Source organism: Schistocerca americana, chromosome 3 (genome assembly GCF_021461395.2).
Source record: "Schistocerca americana isolate TAMUIC-IGC-003095 chromosome 3, iqSchAmer2.1, whole genome shotgun sequence".
NCBI classification, from domain to species: Eukaryota; Metazoa; Arthropoda; class Insecta; order Orthoptera; family Acrididae; genus Schistocerca; species Schistocerca americana.
Window position 1 is genome coordinate 630132405 of NC_060121.1, and position 18021 is coordinate 630150425.

General features: G+C 42.8%; 1 protein-coding gene across 2 annotated transcripts in view; it reads right to left on the reverse strand.

Annotated features, from left to right (window-relative positions):
* Nucleotides 1-18021, reverse strand: part of LOC124605820 (high affinity cationic amino acid transporter 1-like) — a 180389-nt gene that overhangs the window by 23001 nt on the left and 139367 nt on the right. The gene's annotated exons all lie outside the window — the stretch shown is intronic.

The following is an 18021-nucleotide window of genomic DNA, read 5'->3' on the forward strand; positions in this document are numbered from 1 at the left end:
TGTGTTTTTTTGGTTTTAATAAAAGTTGTTAGAAACAACCCACATAATAAACCAACCATTCCACTCTCCCTATCCTCTGGTACACACTGGTAGCAGAGTATGGTTATGTCTGTTTGTGTGGCTTACCGTTAATTAGTAAATTATTCTCAGTAGATGATTTAGAACATATCAACTGGTCGAGATTTGCTCATTCCAGAATGGGTGACATAAAGGTGCCTGGAATCAGTGACTTGAGGAATTAAGAATCTCAATTTGAAATTAGAATTAGGGGGCGTGAGCCCCTTGGGAGTGTAGCTGACCGAGTGGGGATGTTGGAGGAAGTATTGCAACACCCTTTTCTCATAGCTCTGATGCATCCTAATGTGTAGAGTGAGGCCGTAGCCATCATCAAATCAATTTAGATGAAACGCATTAGTTGTATCTTGTTTTGAAGTAGAGGAATCCTCCTGTGCACAAGTACAGTGCCTGAAGGCTCAAATAACAAATTATTTGATTAGATTGCATGATCTGGATTGCATCAAAGGGATTGAAAAGGTGTGTAAATGGATAGATAAGTGATAGGAACAAGCCTCTGTCCTCTTGGAACATACTGAGGAAATGTCTGCTCTGAATCTTGATGAGAAATTGAAGTGAAGTGTTTGGAAACTACTGGAGGGGGAACTGAACACAGAACTGAGACTGGTAGGGGACTTGTTGACAGCCAAGGGGACATACTGGATTGAGACTGCATTGATTTTTTCGCTAATTTACCTAATCCTTTACTTGGATTGTTACAATAGAGTAGAAAACTGTCAGTTGATACTTCAATGTAGAGTAAGTACCTGTTGTGGTTCCTAGTGGTTTTAAGCACAAGGTGAAAATTGTGACTTGAAAGGAAAACAGTTTTATATGTTGCTATATCCAAAGTGTACAGGTTGGTAGGTTGGTTGGTTGGTAGGTTGGTAGGTTGGTTGGTTCATTGGTTGGTTGGTTGGTTGGCTTAAAAGAGGGGGGAAGGGAGGAAACTGCTAGGTAATTGGTCCCTTGTTCTGAATAAAACAATGCCACAAGGGTGGGAATAAAAAAAGCACAACTGACAACACGAAACGGAGAGAAAGGAAAAACCACAAGGATGATGGAAGGGCAACAAACACTTAAACGAACAAAATGGGACAAGAAAACCATAGAAAAGCAAGAAACGGGTAGAAGAGATTAAAATGACAAAACAGATTACCATGGCTGGCTGACCATGAGAGAATAAAAGGGAGTCACCAGCCAATCTGCAACACATTAAAACCTCCACCCTAAAAGCAATAGGCTAGAGGACACAGAGGGATGAAGGACATGCACTAAAACTTAGATTGAATGACAAAACCCACACTCACAAATAAAACGTAAAACTGAAAAAGCCGATGAGGTGTTGTCAGATAAAATTAGCAGCAACAAGTCTGGTAACCGAAGATTTCATCAGTGGGTAGTCAAAGTGGGACAGTGCATCAGAATACGGACCACTGACAACCGGGTACTGCATCAACACTGAGGCGGGTCTCCACAGCGCAGGAGGTAGCCTCAGGTTGCTCAAATGTGACCAATGCAGAGCCAGCAGAGAACCACAGAGCCCCTGCGAGATGCTCGCATGGTGGACTGCCACACATTCATAGTTTTCTTAATGGCACACAGTTTGTTGTGCGTACTGAGACTATGCCATTCCATCTCCCAAAGCCGAAAAACCTGGTGGCATTAAAATGAACGCAGTTCAGTTATTGGAATGCCTATCTCCATAAGCAGTTTCTGTGGGTCCTGTTTGGCTAGCCTGTCAGCAAGTTCATTGCCTGGGATTCCGACATGTCCTGGGGTTCCCATTGAATGACTGGACCATTCCAAGGCATAGATGGACTCCTGGATGGTCACTACCAAAGGATGACGAGGGTAGCACTGGTCGATAGCTTGTAGACTGCTCAAGGAGTCAGTACACAGAAGAAATGACTCCACAGGGCATGAATGGATGTGCTCAAGAGCACAAGATATAGCCACCAGCTCTGCAGTGAAAAAACTGCAGCCGTTAGGCAAGGAGTGCTGTTCAATATGTCCTCCATGGACATACGTGAAGCTGACATGACCATCAGCCATCGAGCCATCAGTGTAAACCACTTCATGGCCTGGGTACATGTCAAGAGTGTAAACCACTTCATGGCCTCGGTACAGGTCAAGAATTGAGAGGAAGTGACAGTGGAGAGCCGCGGGATGAACTGAGTCCTTTGGGCCATGTGAAAAGTCCAGGCGAAGCCGTGGCCTAGGTGTACGCCATATAGGTGTATGTGAGTCGACCTCGAGTGTAGGTGATAAAGGCAAGGACTCCATTTCAGATAGAAGGGATCAGACACAAACTGCAATTGAAAGCCCTGACCTGGGCCGCCAATGTGGGAGATGAACCACAGTGGGCAGGAAAAGGAGACTGTAATTCAGATGTGCAGGAGAACTATGAACATGTGCAACGTAACTGGCAAGAAGTTGCACATGCCTGACCTGCAATGGAGGGACTCCAGCCTCTGCCAGGACGCTGGTCACCGGACTCGTCCTAAAAGCTCCCGTCGCTAGGTGAATGCACTGGGTCAAGAAAACGCAATGCTGAGGGCGCCACCAAACCATAAACCAGACTCCCATAGTCAAGGCAGGGTTGAACAGGCCTATGTAGAACTGCAGCAGCGTAGAGCGATTTGCACCCCAATTGGTGTTGCTCAGGCAGCGGAGGGCATTGAGGTGCTGCCAGCACTTCCACTTAACCTGAAGAAGGTGAGGAAGCCAAGTCAATTTGGCATAGAAAACCAGTCGTAAGAATCGATATGTCTTCACTACAGTGAGGGGATCATCAGTAAGGTAAAGTTCTGGTTCCGGATGAAGTGCATAACACATGACTTTGTGGCCAAAAGCTGTGGCCTAGAGCCCATGACTGCACCTTGTGGTTGTCTCCCTATAGGCACTCATCAACACCAGTACTGGTGGAGTAGTACGAAACACAGAAGTCATCTGCATACAGAGAGTGTGAGACAGACAGCCCTACAGGTGCTGCTAGACTGTTAATGGCCAATGGCAACTGAAAATAGATATACACTCAATACAGAGCCCTGTGGAACTCCATTCTCCTGAATGTGTGTGTGTGTGTTGGGGGGGGGGGGGGGGAATTTTGGCAGGCACCAACGTGAACATGGAAAGTACGAAGTGACAGGAAATTCTGGATAAAAATCATCCTCCAGTGGAATTGCAGAGGTTTTTTCCATCACCTGGCTGAGCTAATCCAACTGTTAAGCTTTACACCTGTCCTCTGCATTGCCCTCCAGTAAACCTGGTTACCGGCAATGCGAACCCCTGCCCTCCATGGCTATAGGGGATGTTACAAGAAATGCAGAAAGCTGGTGTAAAGCTTAACAGTTGGCATAGCTCAGCCAGGTGGTGGAAAAAACCTCTGCAATTCCACTGGAGGATGACATTACCGTGAGGCTGGGAAGGCATGAAGTGTGCAAGGAGGCAGGTTATGCCTCAGGGTCACCTGCTGCCACCGATTGAGTATTTGTAGCCATTTCTATGGTGGATGAGGCATCAGTGAGATCCAGTCCCGCAGGGGATGTTAAGATATCCACCACTTCCTGAGATGAATAATGCTCAGGATTGGGCAGAAGATGCTGTCTGAATTAAGACTCTTCCGTTTCACATCTTTGACAGTTCTGTCACTTCTCCAAACTTATCCTCAAAGTGTTCAATGAAAAACTGAGGCTTCAGAGGTAGAAAGGAGTCCCCATCAGTTCTGCTACAGACTAAAAACCGAGGCAAATGTGGTTCTATACATTCTGTAGCCCTATGTTCCTCCCATGGTGTAGCAGGGGATGGAAACAATTTAGGGTCATACCTGTCAACGTTGTATTCGATCTTGCCCTTCTTAGAGACTGCTGGTGCCGTACGGTCACCAGCAAGAGATGACTTAGTCTGCTTCATTGTGGGTCATCCACCCTGATGCCACCCATTCTGATCAGGGGCTCTCCCCACAGGTGCCACCCAGCCAGAGGAAAGGCCAACTGTCATGATGGCCATTGCCGGGAGTCCTTATGTCTCAGGAAGACAGGCATCTACTCCTTCGCATACATGGGGAGTTTACAGCTCAGGCAGCAGCAGTGCGATCCCTGTGCCGTCAGGGGGCTACCACCAAATGGGTACATGACGGCCTCACCACAACAGACTGACTATTGTGCTGGATATTGGGTGCAGAAAAATCCAATATTGTCATGGGGGCAAAAGAGGACAGGAGACAATGGAAGAAGATGACATACCCTGGAAAGTGTCCTCGCTCAAATAGTTGAATAGCAGATGGAGATGCAAAGCCATGACAAAAGATTCAGGCGATCGAATTTGAGGGCACTATGGGTAACTCATGCACCACGTAAGGCATCTTTCCCCATATGGCCCACACTTCTGTAGAATTTTGAAAGTGGCTGGTCAAACCATAGAATTGGACCTGAACTCATAGGGCTGAAAAGTGTGAGATTCCTTTTAGTAGCCTCTTACGGCAGGCAGGAATACCTCGGGCCTATTCTGACCCCCAGACCTGCAGGGGAGAAGTGTACAGGGCATTTAATGGATTATGTTAATAAACTAGGGTTGTGCATTATAGTCTTAGTGGATTACAAGAGTATTGGTGTATGCAATTGATATCCCCGCAGGCACTACAGGAATTAGTGCAAAGGCACTAATGGCAGATACAACAAATTGGAGAGCCCTTAGCTTGACTGTGTGGCATATCAGGCACACAGCAAAGGCAATCAATGGTACTGGTGTAAGTATAAGTTTGGAGGATAGGTCTAGCTTGCTGTGTGTAACAAGACCACAATCATTCATAGTTTTATGAGTTGTCTCTTGGCTGGTGCACAGTGTATATTATGCAGATATGAAGCAAGCAACAGACACCAAGATACAGGATTCAAAGGTGTATAACAAAGGCACAAAAGGACACCTCACAGATTATAGGATGCTATATATGTGTTTTCGATGTGGATGTCCTGACCATTTTAAACAAGATTGTCAGGGGATCCAGTAAAAGAACAATGAGAATACTGACTGACTAGAGATTAAGAATAGGGGCAAGGTTAGGCTGAATAGTGTGTAATAGAATAGTGGCTTCACCTGTTGCTCCTGTTCTGCTTATTTACATTAGTAAGAATGGAGAACTGGTTTGTGCCCTACTTGATTAGTGAGGAGTGGTATCACTAGTGCCAAGCACTGTGCCAGTTCCCCCACTGGGTACTGAAGTTTTTAACTGTAGGATGGCCCTGGTAAACTGAAATTCAGCATTTAGGTGAGGATCTATGGTTTCATTTGGAAATTTAAGGTGAAGGTAGTTCGTCAATTAACTGTACCTATCATTCTTTGTTCTAACTTTATCTAACACATGGCTTTATTGTTAATTGGAAAGAATGAGGATTTTCATTATATTTTACTAGGGACTGAATCTATAAATTTTATGACAATCCTTGTGAAGCACTGGCACAGGTTGACATGGCCAGAGAAGCACAGGAACAAGAGATGGATGATTTTAATCATCTACCTTCCAAGTAGGATGCACTGCTGCAGTGTGTACATGTGGAATATCCAAATGTGCTCACCAATGTTCTGGGAATTGCTAAATTCAGCAAGTGAAAGATTAAACTTCCTGACAATATTCCTGTCAGGCACCCACTATACACGATTTCTGCACTAAGGATGAATGAGCTCAGGTCGGCTACAGATGAACCACTTAAGGATGGAATCAATAGACCTTCCTGCTCTCCATATTTCATACCCATATTTTTTGTTCCTAAAAGAGATGGGGGAATTTGGCCTGTCATAGATTACTATGCCTTGACCAAAAAGATAATTTTGCTGTCCATTTCACTGCCCAATCTACATTCATGTTTCTCCTGATTTTATAAGGCTAAATTCTTCACTCCACTGGATCTCAACCTAGCCCATTATCAGATTCCATTGTCTCAAGACTCCAAGCCAGTCATAGCCTTCACCGTGATTGGAATCTCTATAAGAGTAACTGTGTTCCATTTAGGCTTTCGAATGGAGCAGCACGGCTGACCATCTCCTTGATGGTATCTTTTCAGGTATTAAATTTAATCTTTTTTATTTGCTGGTATGGGGGGGGGGGGGGGGCATAAAGTTAAGCCTTCTAAGATAAAAACTGCTTAATCATAGATGTCATTTTTGGCACATGTGGTTTCTCCCCAGGATATGATCAGAGCTGCAGTGAGGCTATTCGCAATTGTCCACTATCTAAGAGTCCCAAAGGGATGGCAAGATGCATCAGCATTGTTAATCTTTTTTGAAAGTTCACACTGAACTTCATCCACGTGGCAGGTGTGTTGAACGAATTAAGAAAGAAAGCAAATCTGAATGAGGTTCTTTGCAACAAGCTGCCTTGATGATGTTAGCAACAGCTCCCATGTTGGCTGCTCCAGATCTTTCCAAGAAATTTGTAGTTCAGTTGTATGCTATTCAACTTACAAACTGGTAACCAGTCTCTTAACTGGGGGCTGGGAAGGCCAAGGCCACTAAATGGGCAATTCAACTATCTGCCTTCAAGTATCATATACACATATGCACACATGTTGTTGCTGACAGCCTTAGTCATATTTTGTGGAAGTGGGTAGTGATCTATCTAGTGAGTGTACCTTGCAAGGAATCAGTTAGTGGGCTGCGGAGTTCATCGGCATCTCTTAGAGTTGTTTAGGGACATTATGGAATGCAAGGCATCTAACATCAGGTTAAAGGAAATTGAGGAAAAGATAAAGGGAGGAGAAAGGAAGCCCTATCATTTAAATGAAAATATTTTGTGCTGTCCCGCAGGGACAAAATAGTTTTACCCCTTAAGCTAGTACCCTTAGTATATAAAAATTACCACAAGTGTTTTACCCCCTGAATTAGTACCCTTATTATGTAAATATTACCACGAGTTGCCAGTTGGTGGCCATTTAGGAAAATTTCAAACCTGGATGAAGATTCACAAAAATTTAATTTGTCAGATCATGGACAAAGAAATTAATGAGTGGGTAGAGTCCTGCGTGGTCTGTGCAATGGGCAAGCCGACGATGAGTGCAAGGCAGGGACTGTTACCTTCTGGAATGATGACATCATCTATGGAAGGGCTATACGTAGATCATTGAGAACAGGTTCATACTGGTCTGTGTCAACACTTTCACTCACTTTTGCTAGTTATTTCTGACCTGTGATATGTACACATAAGGCATTGTTAACAGTTTACAGACCTTGTTCGGTTCCTTCAGACAATGTCAATATTTAGTCTCTGATAATACCATAGCATTCACACTGAGAATATTTCCACATTTCTGTTTCAGAAGGGGGATTGCACATACCATTACAGTGCTATACTATCCTTAACCTTTCATTTTCAATATTGGTCATCTGCAATTTGTGTTCCACTCTCATAGTGAACCACTATCAAGATCATTCTAGGGGTGACATGTTGCTTCATTGGTTGGTTTTTTCCTTCAGTACAGCAGTACATGAATCCCACAGACAGATCCCCTCTAGTCATAATGTTTGCATATAAGCCCAATTCACTACCAATAAATGTGTCATCAGATAACTGTTACCTACAAAAATTGATGTAGAACAGGTCTGAGACAATTGGAAGAGTGTGAGAGCTAATCTGTAGCATAGTCATGACAGAAAAGCCTGGATGTAGAACCAGGGAGATGTCCTACTCACCTCAAGGCGGATGGCAGGATTTGGGTACAGAACTTCCAGGCAGTCAGTAAAGTGAAACATAAAATAATGGAGAAATTGTTACCCAGGTTTACAGGGCTGGCACAAATCCTCCCGGTTGTGATTCCAGTCCCTTGCTAGACAAAAACCCACAAAGTAAAAGAATATTCCATGTTTACTTATCCCAAATTAAATACTTTATTAATGGTAGAAGACTCCAACAAGTAATTTGCATTCATTTAAGCACATATATAAAAAAGGGAATTTTTTATAAGCTATTTTTAAAATTAGGGTGCCCAATTGAACTAGTGTAGTTACAGAAAAGTATGATTGGCTCCACATGTATATTATTTATGTATCCTGCTTCGAAAACTAGGAGCAGCCAGCCATATCACTTGAGAAGAAAACCCCACAACACCTAACAAAATTGCTTTGCACATTGTTAAAACATCCAAAGGGGGTAAACCACAGAGAGGCAACAATATGGATTAAATGTGAACTTAGAAAAGCTAAAAGCAACCGCCAGTGTTGACACCAAATATTCATGCAACATCAGCCCCGCAGAGATCTCAGTGGCAATAAAGGACACAAAACCAGGTAAAGCCCCTGGCTCAGATGACATCCTCCCAGAGTTTCTTATCAAGTCTGGCAAATATTCAAAAATATGGCTAGCAAAGTTCTTCACATCACTAATGCAGACAGGAAACATACCCCAAGAACTTAAACGTGCCAAGATAATCACCCCCTAAAGCCAGGCAAACTGGGAAATCTTCTGAAAAACTATCAGCCCATAGTACTGCTTAGCATGGTGTACAAACTTCTGGAACAATTACTACATAACAGGATCAGTCAGACAATACTCACAGCCATCCCAGCAGAACAGGCCAGCTTTCGTCCCAACCGAAGCTGTGCAGACCAAGTCCTGGCCCTTATAACACATGTGAAGTGGGATTCCAAAAGAAATTAAAAACATCTGTGGCCTTCATTGACTTTTCAGCAGCCTATGATACCGTCTGGAGACAAGGCCTACCCTATAAACTGCTGAAAATAATTCACTGTCAAAAAGTGACAAACCTTATTGGTAACAGAGGATTCCAGGTCATCATGGGAAACAAAGTCAGCAGCCCGATATTCCTTCAAATTGGCTTACCTCAAGGCTCGGTATCAGACCCATTGCTTTTCAGCCTATACATTGCTGACATGCCGGAAACAGCTTGTAGGAAATTTGGCTACACTGATGACAGGGCCATTGCAACAAGGCACAACAATTTTGATTCAATGGAAGAAACCCTGACATCTGATCTGTCTGTCCTGGCAGCATACTTCCATAAATGGAAGCTTAGGCCTAATGCCATGAAGACAGAAGTAACTTGCTTCCATCTCAATAACAGACAAGCCGACAGAGCTCTGGAAGTATACTTTGACAACACATGCCTCAACCACAACAAGGAGCCAAAGTACCTAAGGGTCACGTTAGACAGAACCTTGTCATTTAAATCACACCTTATAAAAGCAGGTGCCAAGGTGAGAACAAGAAACAGCCTCATCCATAAACTCTGCGGAACCACCTGGAGATCAATGGCAACTACTTTGAGGACGTCTGTGCTGAGCCTGGAATACTCTGTGGTGGAGTACTGTGCACCAGTGTGGCTAAACAGTAGCCATGTGAACAAAATCGATGTTGAACTTAACAACACCATGCGCATTATTTCAGGAGCCATTAGGTCTACACCTAACATATGGCTACCTGTCCTGAGTCATATACCACCCCCAAAAATATGACGAGGAGCAGCCTTGGTCATTGAATACGAGATCAAGAAAAACCCTGAACTACCAGTACACATCAATATACGTGATCTGAGTATCAAGAGGCTTCATTCAAGACATCCTTCTCTTGCTCTCAAGAGCCTCACTGGGGCTGACATCAACTCTTGGAGAAGAGAATGGCTCCAAAATGCTCTAAAAACTTGCCACCTAATGCCTTGCACTACTAAGGCAGTTCCTGGGTTGGATCAGCCCCACAAGATCTGGTCAACTCTGAACCGACTAAGAACTGGGCAAGGAAGATGTGCTGACTCACTCTTCAAATGGGGACTGCTGTCTTCACCAGTGTGTGACTGCGGTGTGCCTAAGCAGACCATCCAACACATCAGAACTGAATGCAGTGCCACAGTGTGCAGTGGGGAGTGGGGACATTGAAGAATTCCTCATGGCATCCCAAAAACCCATTGAACTTATACAAGGACTAGATGTTTGTCTGTGAATATATGTAATGTATAATAATGTGATCCAATACTGAAATGTACTTAAATGCCATATGCTAAATAAATAAATATGTATATTGAAGAAAAGGTCTGTATTATTTTCAGTATGTCTACAAGCACTATTGTGGCAAGTGCAATAGTCAATGACCAGTACCCGATACTGAATGAGTTGTTTTCACAAGCAGTTTAGAAGGTGCCTCTGTGTTCAGCGTCATAGACTGTGCTAAGGCTTTTGCACAAATTACAACGGCAGAGGCAGACAAGTACAAAACCACTATCATGACACCTTCCAGGATATTTGAACACAATGTTGAGCCTTTTATGTGATGATGATGATGTTTGGTTTGTAGGGCGCTCAACGGCGCGGTTATCAGCGCCCGTACAATTTCCCAACCTTTGCTCAGCCCAATTTCGCCACTTTCCTGGATGATGATGAAATGATGAGGACAACACAAACACCCAGTCATCTCGAGGCAGGTGAAAATTCCTGACCCCGCCGGGAATCGAACCCGGGACCCCGTGCTCGGGAAGCGAGAACGCAACCGCGAGACCACGAGCGGCGGACTTGAGCCTTTTAGTCTTCATAATACTGCTCAGAGGTGGCAGCATTTTATGGATGAGATTATACATGGTTCAACTCACATTTTTTGCTATGTTAGTTTTTCTGATAATATGAGTGACCACAATTCCCATTCGAAAGCAGTTTTCTCTTGTCTTGATGCAAATGGCATCAAAATTAACAAGGACAAATGTGTATCTGCAGAGGACAAAGTACAATTCTTGGGTTACCTTATATTAAGAGATGATATTTCTCCTACTCCTCAGAGGGTCTCAGACATTTTGCAGGTGCCTCTTCCCATCACATTCAGAGAGTTACACAGGTTTGTAGGTACGGTCAATTACAACCACCGACACATACTAAAGTTTGCAGAAATTATAGAACCTATCAATTACCTGCTAAGGGCAAATACACTTTCGGTGTCAGAAAAATCCCCTGGATGGGTTCAGCCAAGGAGGATTTCAAGTCCATGAAACTGTCTTTAGGGAAGGCTGTCTTATTGGTCCACTCCATTTCTAGTGCACAGATGGCTCTTTTTGTTGATGCCAGCCAGCAGGCCATGGGGGCAGTACTCTAGCAATTAGTATCAGGAATGTGGCAGCCAATGACTTTCTTTCCAAAAGATCTGTCTACACAGCAAAATAACTGGAGTGCATATGACAGAGAGCTCCTTGCTATATATCTCTCTATCAAACTTTTCCAACAATACCAGGAAGGTATGGAGTTCAAAATTTACACAGACCACAAACCCTTAACTTCACTTTTTCAGCGAGTGTCTGAATTGAACTCCCAACATCAAATCTGTTATGCAGAATTTATTGCTCAGTACTCTACTCATGTCAACCACATCTCTGGGACCAACAACAATATCATGGATTGCTTATTACACAATTGTGCATCTTTGACATGTATTGATTGGACAGCTATCATAAAAGATCAAGATTCTGATGCATTTTTACAACAGTGTCTGCCCAATTCTGCATCGACTAGTCTGAAACTTGAATGGATGCCAGTAAAGGGTTCCCAATTCCATCCATCGTGTGGCACTTCTCAGAATGTTTTGCACCCGTTTTTACGTTACGTTGGTGATGCACCATCTTTGATATTTGTACGCCTTGCCACATTCTGCCATCAATGCTTCTGTTAAGTTTGTGGCCTCAAAAGATGTGCATCCAGGAATGTGGAAATATTGTCAGTTTTCGGCACATAATTGCATGCCATGTAGAAAAACAAAATTAGTCACCTCACAACCTCTCCTGTGGTCGTATTCCTGACCACTACAGGTCATTTGGCCCACATTCATGTTGACGTGGTAGGACCCCTTCCTTGCACAGAGGAGTTTTGTTATGCTGTCACTTTAATTGACAGGCTTACAAGGTGACTGGAGGCATGCCCAGTGTCTTACATTTCCGCTTGCACCACTGCCCAAGCTATCATCTCCACATGGTTTGCTTGGTTCAGTATTTCTACATCAATTACATGTGACAGAGGGTGTCCATTTGATTTCCAATTATTTAATGAATTGCTATGAATGACAGGTTTCAACCTCCTGCAAACTATGAGCTACCATCCCTGTAGGAATGGGATGGTAGAACCTATGCACTATACTCTGAAGGGTGCCTTCGCATAGCACAGTGGGACATGGACAGACGCCTTGCCTATGGTTTTTTTGGGACTAAATAGCATGTTAAAGGCGGATATCAGGTGTTCTTCAATGCAAGTAGTCTATGGCAAAGCAGTGAAGGTGCCCAGTGAATTTTTTGCTTCATCCCCCTTGCGTGACTGGGGGACAGGCGAGTGTGGCCAATTTATGTGTCAGCTGCAGATTTCAATGCTCTTACTATGCACTCCTCCCCCATTGCAGGTCAGTTCTCAACCATCCTTTTTCCCCAAAGACCTCTTCACTTTCCCTCAGGTATGGATTATGAACAACACCATCAGGCCCCCATTGGCTCCTATTTATTTAAGACCATTCACTGAGATTTTCTGAACACCAAGACCTTCATAGCTGATAAAAATGGAACACATTTCACAGTCTCAGTTGACCATCTGAAACCAGCATTTACCAATTTACCACAGTCCCCTCCCCCTCCCCCCCCCCCCCCCATGCCTCCTTCCCACCCAGTGTATGGATGCTCCAGCCAATCCTCCTCAGCCTCTTGTGCTGGATATCCCTTCCTCTTCAGCCCCTCACACCTGTTCTGGCAAGATATATCAAATGCATCTATTGTGAGGTCGGGGGCACTCCAGGTTTCCAAAGTAACAGTGTCTTGTTTGCATGAGCATAGTTCTCCAAAATGGGGGGGGGGGGGGGGGGGGGCCTAACATGACGAGTGCAATAGTCAGTAACTAAGAAGTCAAACATTATATTGTGTGTTATATCTTTTGTTTGGTTGTCTTTTGTCTCTTCATGGTACCACTGTCTAGCTGTGAAAATATGCCTGTGTTGTGTTCTTTTGTTGGGAAGTAAATTGTGGTAAATAAAGAAGGATTCATTAAAGTGCATACTGTGTACACTTGTCCCCTATACTACCATTCAGTTTAATTTTTAATTGGAGACAAAGATATGTTAAAAGAAAGGAGGACTTCCATCAGGTTGTTTTAACTGTAGTTCCTCATGAAGCAGCAGCACTCATAGTGTCTCTTTGAGTTCCCTAACCAGGAAGCTCCTATCGCTTGAAGACAATTTGGGGCATCAGTGTAGCAGATCATTACCAGGCCATGCCCGAGTGCCAGTGGCTGTTGTGAGTGACAGTGACAGTTTTCCAGTGTCCATGGAACCACAACTATTATCTGGTTTGGAGATAGAGGGTGGGCTTCTCTTAATCTGGCAAACAGGTGCCAGTCTGGCCTGGGTAGGTGGCCTGCCAAGGCGATAGTGTCTCCCACAGAATCACTGGCATTTCCTGGAAGCTTTTTAGAACAAACTTCTGAAAGTGTCAGCATGCAACAGGACTTTACAGTTGTACTCTGAGTGTTAGCAAGAAATGGCCAATTGCAGTGTCTACTTTCTGCTCTGAAGGCTGATTGGCCGCAATGTTGGCATGTGAAAATAATGTTGTGGAAATGTGGGCAATCCCAAAATTGATTAGTTGGTCTGTAACAGTGATAGAGTGCAGGAAGGGAGTTGAGCCCTCTGGTGGAGGTGTAGTTTGGAACTTCATTGACAAGAAGCAGTAAGGTTGCTTCTCTAGATGTGGAAAGTTCAGAAGTGCATTCCTTTTGTGCATAAAGGAAATGTCTCAATCTATTGCTGTTTTTCAAGGTGAGTGTACATGGACTGTTAACTAAATGGCAGCCTAACAGAGCATGGAGCAATGGGCTAGCTGAAGACACTGTCTGTGGACGAAGTGGACTTCGCAAGGGTTATCAGGAGAGAATAAACGGTGTTTCACTTATATCGAAATTTGAAGTGTGGAGTTCTCACATATGCCCTCATCCTCTTTGACTTTAGACTGTGTTCTTATGTTGTTTACAGAGATAGTAGAAACCTGTTGAAGATGGTGAAGAGACTGCCTGCAATGTTTGTTGTCCAACACAGTGGTCGAAATTGGTAGTCTTTTGAGAGTAATAAAATTGCTGCATGGTATGGAGTAGTGGTATAGTGGCAGTGACTAATTTAACCATGAGCTGCAAGTCTAAGTGAGGCTGGCACAACGTATTGGGCTTAATATCATAGGTGTAGCAGGGCCTAGAAATTATCCAGGTCTACCAACAAACATTTGAGGGCAAGTATAAGGAGAAATACATTGTGTAAGTTATCTTGTGCACTGGATAGTCAGAAGAGTTTGTGGACTCTTGCTTCATTTGCAACATGACTTCACCAGACCCTACAGACCTTCTAAGATGATGGATGAAGAGGCATGTTCATCAGGAGGAGGAGGAGTGGGGGAGGGGGGAGGGGAAGGGAGAGAGTGTTGTGCCATGCAGTGATGGATATGGGGTTGTTCCCCGGTTGACAGCTGTACAACTCTAAATTTTGCAGCATATGCACCAAGCACCACCTGGGCATCAGAGAGTGTGTGACCACCACATCCTTTGTAGGACTGACATGCTTACTGACAGAATGACTGTTGATGCCGAGTTGATTATTGCACAGACAAGTGATCACGATTGCTGCTGACAGAAAACAATGGAAGTCTTACCAGCTGTGGTGGAGTCTTTCTACATGGCACATCAACAGAGATCCTTAGGCAACTGTCTGCAATCAATGAGGAGTTTCAGGAAGACTACATTTTCTTGTCAACCAGGTTTGTACACATAATCATTTAAAATCATGTTGTTAAAATTTTTTAAAAATTGGGGGATAACCCTTCGTGTTATAGTTCTTGTTAAAGTGGCTGTTGTGCCTGGGCACTTTAATTCAATTTAATATTTGTAAACATACTTAAATGAAATTGTTTTTATTTAAGGTACTGTGCCTGAGGATTATTGTGGTTTTTGTTTTAGTAAAAGTTCCTAAGAGCAACCCACACATTAAACCAGCCCTTCCACTCTCCCTGCAATCTGGCACACACTTTAGTGTGGCTTTTTTTTATTATGTATTTTTGCCCAGTGTACAGCTTCAGGATAACATATAATTACTCATACTGGGAATACTGTAATCCTTTTCAAATGAGTGCTGAATGACAGTTTGAAATTTGGCTTGTAGCCTTTCTGAAGCTCTCAGTTAACACCATTGAACATATTAATGGCACTTTCATTATGACTCAGAAAGACCAGTTGCAGTATTCCTTAAACACCTGACTTTAGTCAACATCCATTACTGCAAGTCCCAATGGTGTTGCTGCATTAGTAACACTGGTTCACGTCAGATAACCAAAATTAAGCACTGGCAGGCATGGCTAGCAGTTGGATGGGTCACCGTCCAGGTCTGTTGATCACTGTTTTGCAAGTGGGGTGTACGCAGCCTGGTGAGGCCAACTGAAGAACTAATTGACTGAGGAGCAGTGGTTCCAGTCACAAAAACATGCAGTGGCTGGGACAGCAATGTGCTGATCACATGCCCCTCCATATCCACATCCAATTACACCTATCAGCTGAGGATGAAATGGCGGCCAGTTGGTACATTTTCTCTGTACAACAAAAATACTACAGAAAAGAAGTATCTATCAATCATTGCTTACTCTGTGGTTCATAATGGGGGACCCACTTATCGTCAACTGTCATTTTGTGACAAAGGAAATCTTTTCCTTCCTTATTAGATTGCCTTATATGTTGTTATGATATTTCCAAACTTTTTTTTTAGTCTGTAAGTTGATACTGAGCATGGCTAACATTCTACTCTTGTGTAATATCGCCAATTCTGGTAAGTCATCAAGACTCTTTTTCTCTGATGTCATGATGTTCCTGCAGATTGTTCCGTTCATAAAGTTTACAGTCATTAAGCTAGCTATCATAAAACTGCAGCTGTGTTCTGCAAATATTCTTCACTGCTTTATTCCTTTCAGAGTACAGTAGATGAACCCCCCACATCCTCCTTTCTTTCTGGGGCACTAATATAAAAGGATGTGAAATCACTTCGAATGGAGCTGTTTGCCATTAACTTACAAGAACAACAGCGAGATTAAGGCATGTCATTGCTGAGTCAGTGCTGAGAATGTATGGAGCCTTACTTACAGACATGCCTTAATAGGAATGACTAATTCACTTTGTACAAACTTTTAGTGGTGTATAGGCTTTAAACTTTATAACTCTTATATTTATCTTTCTCTCTGTTAGAGTTAGCCTCCAGGCACTCCTCTCAGCCAGAATCAAGTTTGTTCCTGACACTGATCAACAGACTGATTCTTATGGAAAAAATCCTACCAGGCATACAACACCATGTACACAATTTAGGGGGGTTCAGTGGTTAAAGTGTCAGACAGCAGTTTCAAACTTTATAGCCACTCATAATGTCTCCAGCATTAGCACACAAAATCACAAAATGTTAGGTACAGACATATGCCTTTGACCACAGCAGGTCTAATGCCCGAAAAACAAAATCCACCAAACACAAAAATACCAGTCATGCCTCCATTTTTTGAACAACCAAGATATCAAGCTTATCTACATCTATGTATACATCTATGTGTACATCTATACTCCACAAGCCATGTTACGGTGGATAGTGGAGGGTATTTTGTGTACCACTGTCACTTGCCCCTTTCACTGTTCCAGTGATGAATGGTTTGTAGGAAGAACAATTGTTGATAAGCATCTACATAAGCTCTAATGTTTGTAATACATTTTTGGTCTTTTTTCAAGATATACATATGGGATAGCAATATACTGGTTGACTCTTCTAGGAATGTTCACTCTAAGAACTTTAACAATAAAGCACACCACTACTTCCTACTGGTGGGCACAAAATTTGGGCTAACTACAGTTAATAATCCTAACGGTGTTTGTATATTGTATTAGCAGTGGGAAGTACAGGCCCCTAAATTGTGTACATGGTTTTGTGTGCCTGGAAGGATTTTTTTCCATAGGAATCAGTCTGTTGACCAGTATCAGGAACAAACTTTGTTCTGGCTGAGAGGAGTGCCTGGAGGCTAACTCTAACATGTGGCCATATCATTTATGTCACCATACACTGATTTAATTCAAAATCAGAGTACACAAAAAAATAGCCCACTACATCTACCCATAGGGGAAAAAACCTAATAATTTAGATGGAACAAGTATATATAGGCAGTAACTGAAATTAAATAAATAAGAAATGTTGAAATAACACTGATATTAGAAACTGGAGGCTATTCATTTTAACCCTAAAAGCACATGCAAATGTAAAAATGTTAACTCTCAGAAACGTTACAGGTAATTTGGTATCATATGAGGGCAATTCGTAAAGTAACCTCTATTTATTTAAAAAAAAAAATATGAATGACATTACAGAATTTGATTTACAATACTGTGAAAGTGCACACTCTAAGTTATTTTGCTACATAGTTCCCAGCCACACTGACACATCTGTCAAAGCATTCAACAATATTTGAAATTCAGTAACCATTGAATTCTGTCACCAGGAGGTTTTGTGCAGAAGAGTATGAGTAAGCTGATCCAAGATGGTGAATCTGCATTTCTCTCTACCCTTTCGTTGGCCAAACGAATCAGATCTGCAATCATGTTAGTCGATCAACCAGTTTTCTCTTCATCAAGGACACTGGTTCACCCATTTTTTAACATAAAGCACCACTGTCATACAGCAACTTCACTCATTACATTTGTGCCATAAACTTCACAGTGTTCATGATGGACTTCATGAGCTTTATAGTTTTTGCCACAACCCTTCTGTACAAAGTCTTCAGTCATGGGTGGTAGAGTTGTCTGATTGCAGAATATCAGAGCTTATCAAACACTATGACATATGTCTCAGTATGGCTGGAAACTATATGTAAAAGTAAATTAGTGTATGTACTTTGATAGTATTGTCAAACAAATTCTGTAACTTGTACATTTTTGTCAGTCACTCCACGCAAC